Below are 15,617 nucleotides of genomic sequence, written 5' to 3' on the forward strand. Positions count from 1 at the left end.
TTACGTGCTCGAGCAATGAGAAAATAGGGCTGCACAACGCAGCGAGATACTTATTTGAGTCACTCGGGCTATCTTCTTCTATCATGTGGGTTATGAGGTGAATTATCAACCTCAACAACCCTGGTGTCATGGTTATTATTGAGCCGCCAAAGGCCTGTGACATGGCTCATGTAAGTAGTAACCGGGACCGACGGCTTAAGGTGCCTTCCGAAGCACGGATCGTCTTACTTTTTTGACAGTTAGGTGATCAGCCTGTAATGTCCTAACCAAACTAGGGATCACAAAGTGCTTTTTTTATTTTGTCCCCACCGGGATTCGAATTCGGGACCTCAGGATCGTGAGCCCAACGCTCAACCACTGGACCACGAAGGCCGTTCCCGGACCTGGGCTATTACATTCACTCATTCTTTTTAAAATTGACAGCTGTCAATCATCCGTCCCTTTCGTTTTCCACGGATAAGAAAGTGACAGGTATAACTTAATAATAAAATTAAGTAAGAAGTGTAAGCAGGAATCGGGGCCTTTTTTAGACAAGCATTTTTAAAGCAAGACCCAGAAGGTAACTAATTGGTGCGGGGCGGAGTGTGTCCGTTCTATACGTAATATCGTCCTTTATTCTATGACCGCGCTTAGTCCTCGGTTCACCGCGTCCAATTACTACCTAATACCTACACAAGTTTAATCCATAGCCAAGTAATAACAGCAAGGCTGGTTATACAGGGTGTTAGTGACATCGTAACGAAAACTTTGAGGGATGATTCAGACCATGATTCTGAGTTAATATCAAGTGGATTTTTCCGTCGCGAAATGACCGTAACGAATACTGACGGGGAAGGTTTAGACCATGATTCTGAGGTGATATCAAGTGGAATTTCGTGTCGGAAAATTTTTGTGTTTTTTTTTTCAAATTACTTATTTTCAGTTCCATACTTTTACAACAGAAAATTCAATAAAGTTTTCGTTACGATGTCACTAACGCCCTGTATACACAGAACGATACGATAGGAAAAACAATTTGTATGAAGGCCCAAATATGAACTTTCTAGATACAGGCGTCTATTCATTTACATACACACAATCTATTTAGGCATTTCAAGGACACTTGGTCTAGACTACCGAAAGTTCTCGCGAAACCACAATAATGATGGTACGGTCACGAGCATTAATATGTATACACTTTGGTACCATGTCACATTAACTTTTTTGACAAATTGAACTGTAAGTCTCACTAAATGTCAAATATGTTAGTGCGACAGAGTCCTAAAGTGGGTACATTATATTGCTCATGACTGTACATACAGGGTGTTAGTGACACCCTGTGATGTGTCAACTCTAGAATAATATGGACACTCCATAATAATTAATAATATGGTCCGGAAGTCCCGGGTTCGAATCCCGGTGGGGACAAATCACAAAAATCACTTTGTGATCCCTAGTGTGGTTAGGACATTAAAGGCTGATTGTCCAAAAGTAAGACGATCCGTGCTTAGGAAGGCACGTTAAGCCGTTGGACCCAGTTACTATTCTCTGATGTAAGTATGTAGTCGTTACATGAGTCATGTCAGGGGCCTTTGGCGGCTCAGTAATAACCCTGACACCAGGGTTGATGGGGTTGGTAATCCACCTCACAACCCACACGATAGAAGAAGAAGACATAGACACTGGCTGCTTTCCTTTTTCAAATCGTTCTTTTATGTAAATAGGATATTTGACTGGGTCAAAGATAAATTATAAAATGCTAATCTCTGAAATAGAAACCAGTTTTAGATGATCAAAAATCAATCTCATTTTACTTTTCACTTATTTTAGAATTTTATTTATGATGATAACAATGAGTACGATGTTTAACTGTTTTTATTGATGACGTCACAGGACAATATTACCATTATAAACTCCAAAGAAAACTTTCGTTTTAACGTTTTGTACAAAGTATCTCATTTGACTAGGTTGTCAAAACTACACTACTATAGTTGACGACAGGTCGACATGGCAATCGGGGCATGAGGTGAGCCGCGGAGGCGGGGTCGCCCCGCACACCCGCACAGTCCCCGCGGCGTCTTAGTCTTAGTGTCGCACGAGTCCGTATCGACCGCGTTTATCGATTATAATCTCGCTAACATAATTTATTACTATTGTGTTTTAAAAATGGCTACGGTTGCATCTTCGTCGCGTGTTCAAGCAAAAAAACCAATAATTCACTCTCAAACTCGAGAACTAGCTAGAAAAGTGTTAGAAAATTGTGATATTGAACGGAAAAATACTACCAGTGACGAAGATTCTTTAAGTTTTTGTAGCGATACGTGAGATGATTCAGATGAATAAATATTAACTTAAATGAAAACGTGGTATTATTTTATTCACATTTTGTTACATATGTAATAAAAATATATCGATATTGAAAACGTCACGTCACTAGAGAATTGCCATGTCGACCTGTCGTCTACATTACGTAGTTGGCGTTTTTTAGCATTTGCCTAGCATTATCCTGTTTTTCACAGGGTCAGCTTACCTAACCTGAAGACTTTCCAACCCGCGAAGGGAAAACCAGTCCAATACAGGTTAGGGCACATACCTCCGAAAATGCATTTCTCGGGAATGTGGGTTCGCTCCCGATGTTTTCCTTCACCGTTGAGCACGTGATAATCATTTATGATCCAAACATGAGTTCGAAAACAAATTCGACAATCATTGGTTTAGGCCTGTGCTGGATTCGAACCTGCGACCTCAAAGTGAGAGGCAAGTATTCTACCAACTGGGCTACCACGGCTTCGCTTTGTTTAACAATTTGGCATTTTTATTATTTTTGTTTTAAGTTAAGGTTCCTACACGATCCACACGGGAGAAGAAGAAAGTTCCTACACACATAGACAAGACCTTTCACTTTGAAGACACGTGTACGATTCACGATTTACACAAAGAAGAATTCTAATAAACTATTGCAAAGTCGAATGTAAAGTGAAAAACTTTGTGCTCTTTTATTGTAGTCAATTCTTTTAACACGTTCCAGACAAAGTTTCCATTCTTTGGAACTGTTACTTTGTTTCCATCGCTAGTTGAATTTTACCCTTCTTCTATCGTGTGGGTTGTGAGGTGGATTACCAACCTCATTAACCCCATCAGGGTTATTATTGAGCAAACGCCCCTGACATGACTCATGTAACGATTACTCACTTACATCAGTAAGAAGTAACCGGGACCACCGGCTTAACTTGCCTTCTGAAGCACGATTCATGCATTTTCGTTTATTGCGATCTTTTGCATTGAATCTCCAATACGGTTCATCTGGAAAGTTACTGCAACCTCTGATTCATATCGTCCAAACCGTTTCCAGCGATGGCGACTCCTAAATATCTATCCCGGATCATTGTTGTGGTGGGCCTCTGATGAGGCTAGCGAAACCGTCTCAGGTCACATGGGAAGCAATAAAGCTGGCCTGACGAATTAAGTGTATTGTTGTAGGAGGGTTTTGGTCGATTCTTCCGTATTTGGCTCTTTAAAGGCTTCCCCTCAAATAAATCTACGCTCTTGTGAACGAGTTGGCGCCATTCCGGTCTAAGACGAGCACGATCCTCCTAACTAACTGACCCACGTCAAGGGTCCGGAGGTGTACAACAAACTACTGACACATATCACCGACGCACCGTCATTGCCCTGTTTTAAGTCTCGACTCAAACGCTGGCTTCTTGAGCATACGTTCTATAGTTATAACGAATTTATTTCATTTAACTCATAATTTTATTTTAATATTTAAAAATGACTTCTTTATTACTCTATTGTATTCATTTTATAATAATAATTATTATTATTATTTTATTTTGTTTTTAATGTGTAATGAATGATACCAATTGAATTATTCTACTAGTAGAATGTAACCTAGATTACATACGACATATGACATGTAATAAGAACTATTACGAATAAATGAATATGAATATGAATAACAGCCACAAGCAAATCTCTGATTACTTCCAGCTTGAAACCCAATTAGGTATAACATGGATAAACACTAGATGATAAACACTAGAAGCTCCAATGTAGGTGGCAATACTGTTGAGTGTTCCTAAATTTTGACAGTTCTCCATACTGTCTAGCAAAAAATCGCGATAAGTTGCAATAAAATGTGAAGCAACGTGGACTGTATCCTGACGGAAGGATGAGTTAAGAAAAAGAAAAGTCATCAGTTGAAAAAGGTAGTTTTGATTGTAAATAACGTTTTCTAAGTTTTCATATCCAGTCTTTAGGAAATAAATATCACACTATGATTTAGCAGTTAATCGCTGCGCAAACGATTATATCGAAAAATATAACCAACACAATATGTTTCTTTACTCAAATTGTATGGCGAACTGTCAAATTTTAAGAACTCTCAACAGTAGCGACACCTGATGGGAGAAATAGGCAGTTTTTATCCTTATAGGCTGGTCTTCTGTCACAATAGTTGCTGTAAGTTTTCTTCTGATTACGTCTAGCTGTCATTATATGAATCAGCTGTTTGCCTGGCCTGGAGTGTTTGTCGGGCGTATGTACATATGAGATATGACAGCAAATATTTCATAGCTGTAGTACGTGAGTGGGATGTAAACAGAGAACCGGGTAACGAACCCTAGACAGAGTATCATAATTCGTAAAGATAGGAATTTACTATGAAGAGTCGTGCTTAAAATATCAGAACAATATTATACAATGATACGACAAATAATATAATTAATATTGCACAAACGTAACAGCCTCCGTGGTCTAGTGGTTAGAGCGTTGGGCTCACGATCCAGAGATCCGGGTTCGATTCCCGATGGGAACATTGTCGAAATCACTTTGTGAGACTGTCCTTTGTTTGGTAAGGACTTTCCAGGCTTGAATCACCTGATTGTCTGAAAAAGTAAGATGATTCCGTGATTCGGAGGGCACGTTAAGCCGTTGGTCCAAGCTATTAGCCGTAAAAACACCACCACCGACCCGCAATGGAACAGCGTGGTGGAGTATGCTCCATACCCCCTTTCGGTTGATTGAGGGGAGGCCTGTGCCCAGCAGTGGGACGTATATAGGCTGTTTATGTTATGTTAAGTTATTGCACAAACGACTGTATACAAGAGGTTATCGTTATGTCGTGAAATGTGTACATATCCTGTCCAGTTGCTAATCCGTCCACCTGAGAATCTGTCGAGCTGAGAATCTGTTCACTTGCTACGGAGGGCGACAGACTAGTGCCTATAGGCATAGCTAGGCACGAATTTGTCAATTCGGGTGTATATAATTATTGTAAAAAAAAAATAGTTTATTTCTTAACCTGTTACACTTTAACAAATATTTTTTTGGTTACTCCTTTTAAGTAAAAAATATACCTGTAGTAGGAGTATCCGCTCTTCCAACAGACATTATTTAATACCAGGTTTGACAAAATGAAAAATAAAAAAAAAGGTTTTCTTCTATTCCGTGTATTATACACGGAATAGAAGAAAAAGGTTAGAAGGGTCAAGTGAGTGCGCAAGTTTGAGCGAATAGTTCATACTTCAACTTTGCACTCCACTCGTTCGCAAACTTGACACGGAGCTCCGCGATAGTATATTAAAAGGTCGTCTTGTGCATTATAACTTATTATTATTATTATATTTATAAAATATTTTAGTGTGGCAACACTGACGCGTATTTACGCGCGCGTATTTTAGTCTTAATTTCGTATTTTTATTATAATCATAGTTTTTAGTCGACTAAATTACTTGTATTTGTGTTAATTTTAGTATATAAAGTGTGTAAAATATAAATTTGTGTATTTGAAGTGAAAATATTGGTGTAAATTCAAATCAGCTGATTGTCGTACGGAGACCAACGGACACCGACGTTACAAATTCGAAAATACGGACTAAAAATTTAAGTAGGGACGACCTCCGTGGTCGCGTGTTGAGCGTTGGACTCACGATCCGGAGGCCCTGGGTTCGAATCCCGGTGGGGACATATCACAAAAATCACTTTGTTATTCTTACTTTGGTTAGGACATTACAAGCTGATCACCTGATTGTCCGAAGGTAAGATGATCCGTGCTTCGGAAGGCTAGTTTAGTAGTCGTTATATGAGTCATGTCAGGGGCCTTTGGCGGCTCACAAACACAATATACTTTATTGCACACATACATACATACATACATAAACAACCTATATACGTCCTACTGCTGGGCACAGGCCTCCCCTCAATCAACCGGAGGGGGTATGGAGCATACTCCACCACGCTGCTCCAATGTGGGTTGGTTTGTTGCACACAACATACAAAACAACCATTATCAACCCTGATGAAATATGACCCACGCTGGCTCAGTAGTAACCCTGATAGATCTTAGTATGAACGTAAAATCAAATAAAGATGCAATTTAAAGTCTCTACTACCCATAAACGCTAGAAACTTCCACGCACCATAACGCCCTAAGCATCCTAGATACAAATACCATAAAAGCAGTATAACCATATAGAATTTTCCCCATTACCTTTCACGTCTGTTTATTATGTTTACCTTGTCGAAAGCCCATTCAAGTGAAGTTAGAATTCGGGTCATAGTATAGATATATAAGTATATCCACATCGATGCATTCCAGTTTTAGTATGAGGTGAATGTATTTTTGGAAAAAAACGATGCCAGATGCGATACAGATACGCTTATTTAGAGATACAATCTGTTACGTTCAAATAAACAGTACACAGGAGCTTTGGCCAAGCTACAAACGATTACGAAAAGCGTTAGTTTTTTTTTGACGTGACTTATCGTACTTGCCGCAGATGGCATTAACTACTTGGCCGGACAAATTGGAAGCGCTGAGCGCTCTCACCCTGAGGGTGCCCAGTTGGGCGCTAACCTCGGCTCAGGGCGTCGTCTGAGGGGGGGCGTTGGTGTTAGTGATAAAAATTTATGCGATTGATATATGTAACACCTTATGTAAGCCGTTGGTTCTTTCGCAGCGTGGTGGAGTATGCTCCATACCCCCTCCGGTTGATTGAGGAGAGGCCTGTGCCCAGCAGTGGGACGTATATAGGCTGTTTATGTACACAATTATGTTGCTGCCTATAGTGAATAAAATCACTATATTGATCCAAATATAAAGCAACAATTATTTTTAGATATATCTTTGCCATTCATCATCTTCTCTCTAGCATTATCTCGTTTTTCACAGAGTCCGCTTACCTAACCTGAAGATTTGACAGATCCGGTTTTTTACAGAAGCGACTGCCGGTCTGACCCTTCAACCCGCGAAGGGAAAACCAGGCCAATACAAGTTAGGTCACATATCTCCTAAAATGCATTTCTCGGGAATGTGTTTTCCTTCACCGCTGAGCACGTGATAATCATTTATGATCCAAACATGAATTCGACAATCATTAGGCCTGTGCTGGATTCGAACTTTCGACCCCAAAATGAGAGGCAAGCGTTCTACCAAATAGGCTACCATGGCTACGTCTTTGCCACTACATTATTACATTATTGAACAATTATGGACCCGACCAATGATAAAATAGATAATTATCACATTAAATATGTATAACGCCATCTATATTATTTTCGGGGAACATCCCCTGGAAAGTCGCTAATTGTAAAAGTATTTACAAAGAAATATAAACCTAAAAGTATTTCTCATCGGAATATCCCACCCAACACCACGTATGACTCACTAACAAGATACGAGCCACTGAAAGAGTACAGGTATTCCATTAGTCTTGAAAGCCATAGACGTTATAACGATATCTCTTGAAAGCTCCAAGCTTTATCGCTGGATTACGGCGAACGCAAACAAGACATCTTCCACGAACAGGAAGGTATTATTATAAAAAATGTTGATAAAATGTTGTTGTGTTATTTTGATGTTGTCTGTAATGTTGTATGTACTTTAATAAATGAATAAATTATTATTATTGTATGTCGTTTCCATATCTCGGGCCTATGGAGTCCCGGACTTTTGGAAGGCGTACGTGGGGCCGAAGCCAACACGTAGAGGCCCCTCAAGACAAATTAATCTAAATGTGGTGTGGTGTGGTGTGACACCAACCGGCGATTATCCCTGTATGCACTATGGGAGTGCACCCAAAGACAATCCCCGGTTCGTGTAGGACTACCGCTTTTTTCATAACCACCATTTTATAATATAACATAACATACAATCACGCTTGTATCCCTAAAAGGGTACGCAGAGGTGTATATAGTACATCCACTTCTCGCCAGCTATGTTTAAGTCCCATATAATAAGGAGCCAGATAAAACACAAACCCTGGAAAGCACGTGATATCAATTATATATGAATCAAACATGAATTCGAAGTTTTAAGTTTACGCGGTTATTATCATTATTAAAACACATAATAATGGGTTCTTACCGCGTTTAAAACTGTCTCAGCGTGGGAGTCTCATATCCCTGCTTTAAACGCGTTAAGAACCCGTTATTATGTGGTTTAATTATGAATTCGAAGTTCTAAATTTGAATTCAGGAGTTTGGAACACGAGCCGAGAGTTTTTATTTTATTTTTTTTAATTAAGATGGGTTTGCTCTTGACTTCGTTCTTCCACGAGGGGAAAAAGAGATCGATATTATAAAAGTAATACATTGAACGATATAAATAAAATAAATAAAGATTGCTACTCCAAAGTTTCCTATCTGCACTCCCCGCGGATTCTCGACCTCATTTGTCGACAGCACTATGCCCTATCGATCAATTTCATCAAAAAGTGTAGTGACGCGTATCCTTTATACCGATACGATAAGCCGTGCTATTGAAGGCTCATCGATCCGACAACCTCCTGTACGCAGCCAAACGATAAAGCTAACACGCCTACATGAATTTTCATTACCATAATCCTGTTTCTATACTGGACTAGCATCGAACAAAATATAGTTTATTTTTATTTTTTTAAAGAACGTCTAGGGCCCTGTGCCGAGGTTTTTCTTGCAGCTTCTTTTCCCTGGCTATACAGGTTGTGAGAAGCTGCAGTAGTTTTAGGCGGATGAGACGTTCGTTATGTAAAAATTGACGATTCAAAGTGTAACTATGTTACCTACTGAATAAAGATATTTTTGAATTTGAATAGAACGTATTCAGCTTTCTTCGCGATCACCTCGTAAGAACGAGAGGAATTATTTTCGTTTCTGACATAAAACACATAAACAAAAGCTCACGACTATATCCCCATTGGGGTAGTCAGATATGCTATAGCAAGGTGAACTAAGTACTTACACCTCACCGAGCTTTCTATTAGACCAACGTGATAGGTGGTGAGCCGTATGACCCTTATATAAATAGTCAATATTCAATATTCTTTATTTGCATAATATGTTGGTGTACAAGTTTGTAAGTTACATATGAGTTTCACATCACAGACCCTTTCGGACACAACAAGATAGAAGTTTTTAAAAGAGAGAAGGAAGCTTTTCAAATAGTAACATCAGTATAATTAACGTATTCACTAGTGCTGTAGTAACATTTATTAATTAGAAGTTCTTTTTTTTTTAATAAAGATTTTGACACTTTTTTCTTCTTTTAATATGTTAGGCAGTTTATTATAAATTTTGATGGACATCATATATGGGCTAGAAAAATGTAGGATCCATCTAGATATTAAAGTTTAATATTTTTCCAGGACGCAATGTGTATTTTACAGGGAGATCTTCGCGGCGTTTAAAAAAATATATTTACGAACTTTACACATTTCTTAAATATATAGAGTAGGAAGCGTAAGTATTTTATGATTTCGGAAGTGTGGACGACAGCTATCTGAGTCGAGCCAACTGTGTTAGTGAAGACTGCACTTAAGATAAATTAATAACTCATTGGTGCAAGTCCGCTACCGGGGTTCGAACCTACGCTCCCTGTTTGAGAAGTAAGACAGTGCACTGCACCACAGTGGTTATTAATCAAGCAATCAACAATACTTTATTGCACAACGACATACACAAAGGACATAAACATACGAATAAAAATAAGCACAATAGGCGGCCTTATTGCTAAACAGCAATTTCTGCCAGGCAACCTTAGGGTGAAAGAAGTTTAGTTTAGTTTTTATTAATAAACGAGCTCTTCCTAATATGATGGGCCATTATAAGAGAAGAATGTCAGTATCGAAGCAAACGGAATTTAACAGTCTCTGCTCACCCCGGTGGGAAATAGGCGTGAGTTTATGTATGTAAGTGTATTTGTATGGACCACTATATACGGGCGATGGGATGGTTATCTGTTGCCATACAAAACATTTTCCAAATTCAAAATAATAAAGGTTTAAACCATCACTACTTCTTCTATCGTGTGGATTGAGAGGTACATTACTAACCTCATCAACCCTGGTGTCAGGGTTACTACTCATCATCTGCCTAGCATTATCTCGTTTTTCACAGGGTCCGCTTACCTAACCTGTAGATTTGAAAGAAAACCAGCCCATACAGGTTAGGTCACATACCTCCGAAAATACATTTCTCGGGGATGTGGGTTTCTTCACCGCTGAGCACGTGCTAATCATTAACGATCCAAACACGACGACACATCAACTTTTTTTTTTTTTTTTTGACGTGACTTATTGTAGATTTGCCGCAGATGGCATTAACTACTTGGCCGGACAAATGAAACGACACATCAACGCGATGTCATAGAAAAACGTGATAAAATGTCGCACTTATTACTACGTTTTCTTGATTAAAATTCATAAATAAGTTAAATAGAAAAAAGAAAATGTTTTTCGTTAGTTTTATGATCTTTATTTAATAATGAGGAGCTCGGTGGCGCAGCGGTAAACGCGCTCGGTCTGCGATTGTTGACGTAAAGCAACTTTCGCAGAGGCCGGTCATAGGATGGATGACCACAAAAAAAAAAGTTTTCATCTCGAGCTCCTCCGTGCTTCGAAAGGCACGGTAAGCCGTTGGTCCCGGCTGCATTAGCAGTCGTTAATAACCACCAATCCGCACTGGGCCCGCGTGGTGGTTTAAGGCCCGATCTCCCTATCCATCCATAGGGAAGGCTCGTGCCCCAACAGTGGGGACGTTTATGGGCTGATGATGATGATTTAATAATCAGAATTTCATAATTTATCTTGAACCTAGTACACGACCCCATTTTGGATTGTTCATTTGTTTTTTTTTTTTGTAAGAAGGAAAAAATCAAAGGAGTATTAATTTCTATACCCCACATCTATTAGTATTACAGATTTATTATACACGCCCGTCTGTCCTCCGGAGTAAACAAAGAAAACCGTGTTCCTTAAGATGAGAGCATTAACCCATAAAGTGCTTTTCAATGTACTCTGTGATGGTTCAGATGTTAGTGTACAAGTTGAGTCGAGTACAGTCATCAACACATACACACATACATAAACTCACAATCTTCTATCGTGTGGGTTGTGTGGTGGATTACCAACCTCATCAACCCTGGTGTCAGGGTTATTATTGAGCCGCCAAAGGCCCTTGACATGGCTCAACTAATGACTACATACTTACGTCAGTAGGTAAGTAGTAACCGGGACCAACGGCTTAACGTGCCTTCCCAAGCACATCTTACTTTAGGACTATCAAGTGATCAGCCTGTAATGTCCTAACCAAACTAGGGATCACAAAGTAATTTTTGTGATATGTCCCCACCGGGATTCGAACTTGGGGCTTCCGGATCGTGAGCTCAACGCTCAACCACTGGACCGCAGAGGCCGTTATAAACTCACGATTATAGCCCCTAACGGGGTGGAAAGATCCACAAGTCATCAGACGTCAACTTGCAACCACTTTTGTTACGAGGTCCTAAGATGGATTTGATGAACTTATGGTGACAAATGATCAGGGGGGTTAAAAAGGCCACATTGAAGCAATTCATCTAAGAAAACAATATTGCTATTTGACATTTGTTAACATTGCGCGCTTAAAACATACGCGAATATCAAATTGCAATATTGCTTTCTTAGGTGAATTGCTTCGATGTGGCTTTTTTAACCCCCTGTTGTCTTCCCGTCTTGTCGAGTGCATACTCGCAGAGTAATCCATCATCTTCGACACGAACTCTTTGTCAACTTTAACGACATGCTATGATGTTAGCTACCGGTCACAAATTGACAGACTGACATATCCGCATTCTTTGGAAATGCCGAGGGTTTTCTTGGTATTTCAAGTGTGGGTGCAAGTCACGTGTTCAGCTGCTTAATACTGGTTGACGCGCTTGATGTAGTCAATCCTTTCACAACAATCGCGGTAATTTGCCGGATACTTCCCATTACAATTGCAGCAATGCGCAGGTGTCGTCAAGATCTTTTTTGATGATCTTTCTTCTCAATACATCTTACACAACGAGGAGGCATGTTGCAGGCGACGAATGACCAAAGCCCTGACAACGAATGCATTGAGTTCCTAGTGTCCTTTTGGGTATAAACTTTTCAATCTTGATGACACAGCTGAACAGCTATATGAGCTACATTATAATAACAAGTCATGGTTCAAAATTTCACCACTGTTTACAAATAAATCGCTAGCAGCAGAGACTGGACTTTTGCTCTTTGATTGTACCTACCCTTCAAACGAGTAGCTAGTGATGTTACAAACAATGGAAATAAGGACACGAATCATAGTTCCAAAGTTGATGTCCTAATTAAGTAAAGTGGGTCGTTCTCGTAAAGTAAACAGTGACGACCCCTCCTCCGTCCCCCAATCCCTTCCCATCCCCAAATCCATAAATATTCATCACAATACCGAATAATGTTTGGAAAAGATGCCAAGAGGTCCCATGCGTTGAAAGGACTTTTGTTTTCAGCTGGCAACGGATGACGTTTTTCTTGCCAGTGACAATTATGACGTCAGAATTAGAACGTAATAGGCTATATGCTTCACTAGGCTTAAGTGGAGATGGGCAGGATACTTGGCAAGACGGGAAGACAACAGATGGACTAAGGCTGTTACTGAATGGTGGCCAAGGGTTGGTATGCGATATCGAGACAGACCACCAGCCCGGTGGTCGGATGACATTGTGAAGTATGCCGGAAAGCAATTGATGTAACTAACTTGCCTTGGAACAGGGCCCAAACTACCGGCTCGCTATGGCTGTTTTGACACAATAAAGTACAGCTCATGTATAAGAAAACCAGCGGCTATAGCTTAGCACCGTAAGCGCGCGACTCTTTCTCGCCTCGACGTATATCAACCGTCACTCTCTCACAGTACTGCACAGAGAGAGACAGACGATCTCTGTCGCGGTGAGAAAGATTCGCGTTCTTACGGTGCTAGGCCCGCCGGTTTTCTTATACATGAGCTGTACTTTATTGTGTCAAAACAGCCATCATAGCGAGCCGGCAGTTTGGGCCCTGTTCCAAGGCAAGGTATGCTTAAAAGTGACAGCTTACATTTCAAGGTTAGCCCAGCTGACGTCATCCCGCCCTGTATTGCCATTTCGTAATAAATAAATTACTCACGACCAATGTTTTATATTTACTTTGCAAGGAAACTTTGAACTTTTAGTAAAAGATTTACTTACACTTTCAATATTGTTCATATATGTGACAAGTAATAGTAATTAAATACATTAGTCAGTAATTCTCTTAATTTTCTATAATAAAATTAACGTCCTTGCAATGTTAGAGATACCAATTTAATGCTAACACTTACGTCATCAATGGCCTAGCAAGGGCGGCTTGGATTGAGCATACCTGGTCTTCTTATACCGTGGTACAGCTATTTGCTCCTTCAAAGTAGTTATTAATTAATACGGAACTTGATGAGCGGGACAAACGTAAAAACGGCCTTCATAACTTATCACTGGTTTAATATGATCTGGGGGGTTAGAGGGGCAAGAGGGAAACCACTGCCCTATTTTTCCCTAAAACGTAGCATGGAAATTGCTGCACCGACACGAGCGTGGCTCTTAAATTGATGATGATTATGGGGGGTTAAAATGGCCACATCGGAGCAATTCATCTAAGAATCACTGATCACATACGCTGACAATACTGCTTAAATAATCTGACAAAATTTAAACGCCGTGCATGATGATGATCATATACCTAAGTAAGCTTGCGCCCTTAACCCTTAATAGGGTAGGCAGACCCAGAAGTTATCAGAAGACAACCTGCAGCCACTTTTGATGCCAAATCCTAAGATGGATATTGATGAAAGTACGATGACAGGTGATCAACCCATCGCCCGTATTATCGCCCGTATTATCGTCTGTTATTAGAAAGAATACAATCTCCTTGTCGGTTTTTACGACATGTTTTTCATTCGCTCCCATGACATAGAAATCCCAGTTCACAAACTTATAATTATCACTCACGCTCCCTTACAATGTTACATTTCACGCGTGCATTACAAAATCACAGTTTGCACAGAAATAACGCGGTTCAAATAGTTTTTCCGAGAAATACTATTACTAAATAATGTGTCAAACGTATAGTATACGCTGTAACCGAGTTCGTACTTAGTACTTTATCGTACGGGGAAAAAAAATAAACGGAACTTGCTACTGGAAATGAAAACAGCGTCTAAAAATAAATTCGGATATGAATGAATAGGTACTACTATTTCAACGTACTAACTGCTAGTTTATAAGTAGTTCATAATCATAACAGTATTTTAGGAATGTGGAAAGCTGTAGATTCAATGAAAGTTTATGTGAAACGAAAATTGCACATAAATAAGGTGCTTACCTCTTATCACTCCTGCGTGTCCAAATAGCTAAATATCACTTTCTGGGTTTCATCACTCACAAAACACAGCAAAATAGGCCACATCCAAATAATCGCCGAAATTAATCGTCAAACCGAGGACGCGATTTGTCACCGAATCAAGTGAACACAATTCACAACTGACGTATACGCACTATTTTTAAACATTTCTTTATTTAAAAACTCTTTTCGCGGATTTGTAAAGTTAGAGCATGGTTTTAAAAAATATAAATTTTAAAAGTGTAGTGTAGCTGGCGGAATATGAAAGTGTTTTATTTTTAAATTTTCGAAGCGCTGGCCGGGTGCGCGCGTCCGCGGGTAGCAAAGCCCGGAATTCGAATTTAGGTTAGAATCGGCGGGTTATGGCGCCACGCACACATGCGCGCTGGCTGTGTATACGCAGACAAAGAGCAATTTAGGCGGGCGAACGGACACGGGCGGAATTTTCTGCCCAAAAGCTCTGGAACCGTATTTATGAATCATTCGTTTTCGATTCGCATGCGAAGGTATATACCCATTTCACGTAGCACATCAAAACTTATTATTTGCAAGATGAGACAGCTATATATTGTCACACGTGAGTTGGGGACGAAAGATTAAAAAATACAAGCCCTGGAATGTTTTGTTACGTGTTATCATGTAGAGCAAGCGTAAAAACAGTTTACTTTTCTTTCCTAAATCTAAACTAACTAAATATTAACTATTTTTAACAGGTATTTTTAATAAATAACTAACACCTTTTATTAAGCATCGTTAAGCGCTATTCTTCCAAATATTATTCCTCTCAGACGACGCCCAGAGCCGAGGTTCGCGCCCAACGGGGCACCCTCAGGTATGATGTCTTAAATTTTGTACCGGGTGAGAACCCTCAGCGCTCCCCATTTGTCCGGCCAAGTAGTTAATGCCATCTGCGGCAAATCTACAATGAGTCACTTCAAAATAAAGTTACTGTGATGTTGTGTTCTTCTAGGC

General features: G+C 39.8%; 1 protein-coding gene across 4 annotated transcripts in view; it reads right to left on the reverse strand.

The window, feature by feature from the left end:
* LOC126377800 (voltage-dependent calcium channel type D subunit alpha-1-like) overlaps window positions 1-14,981 on the reverse strand; it is a 63,067-nt gene extending 48,086 nt beyond the window's left edge. For all 4 annotated transcript variants that reach the window (XM_050025650.1, XM_050025651.1, XM_050025649.1 and 1 more), the window contains exon 1: window positions 14,628-14,981. The gene's annotated coding sequence lies outside the window, so the exon portion shown is untranslated. The remainder of the gene's footprint in view (window positions 1-14,627) is intronic.
* Window positions 14,982-15,617: the final 636 nt, after the last annotated feature.

Source organism: Pectinophora gossypiella, chromosome 24 (assembly GCF_024362695.1).
Source record: "Pectinophora gossypiella chromosome 24, ilPecGoss1.1, whole genome shotgun sequence".
Lineage (NCBI taxonomy): Eukaryota > Metazoa > Arthropoda > Insecta > Lepidoptera > Gelechiidae > Pectinophora > Pectinophora gossypiella.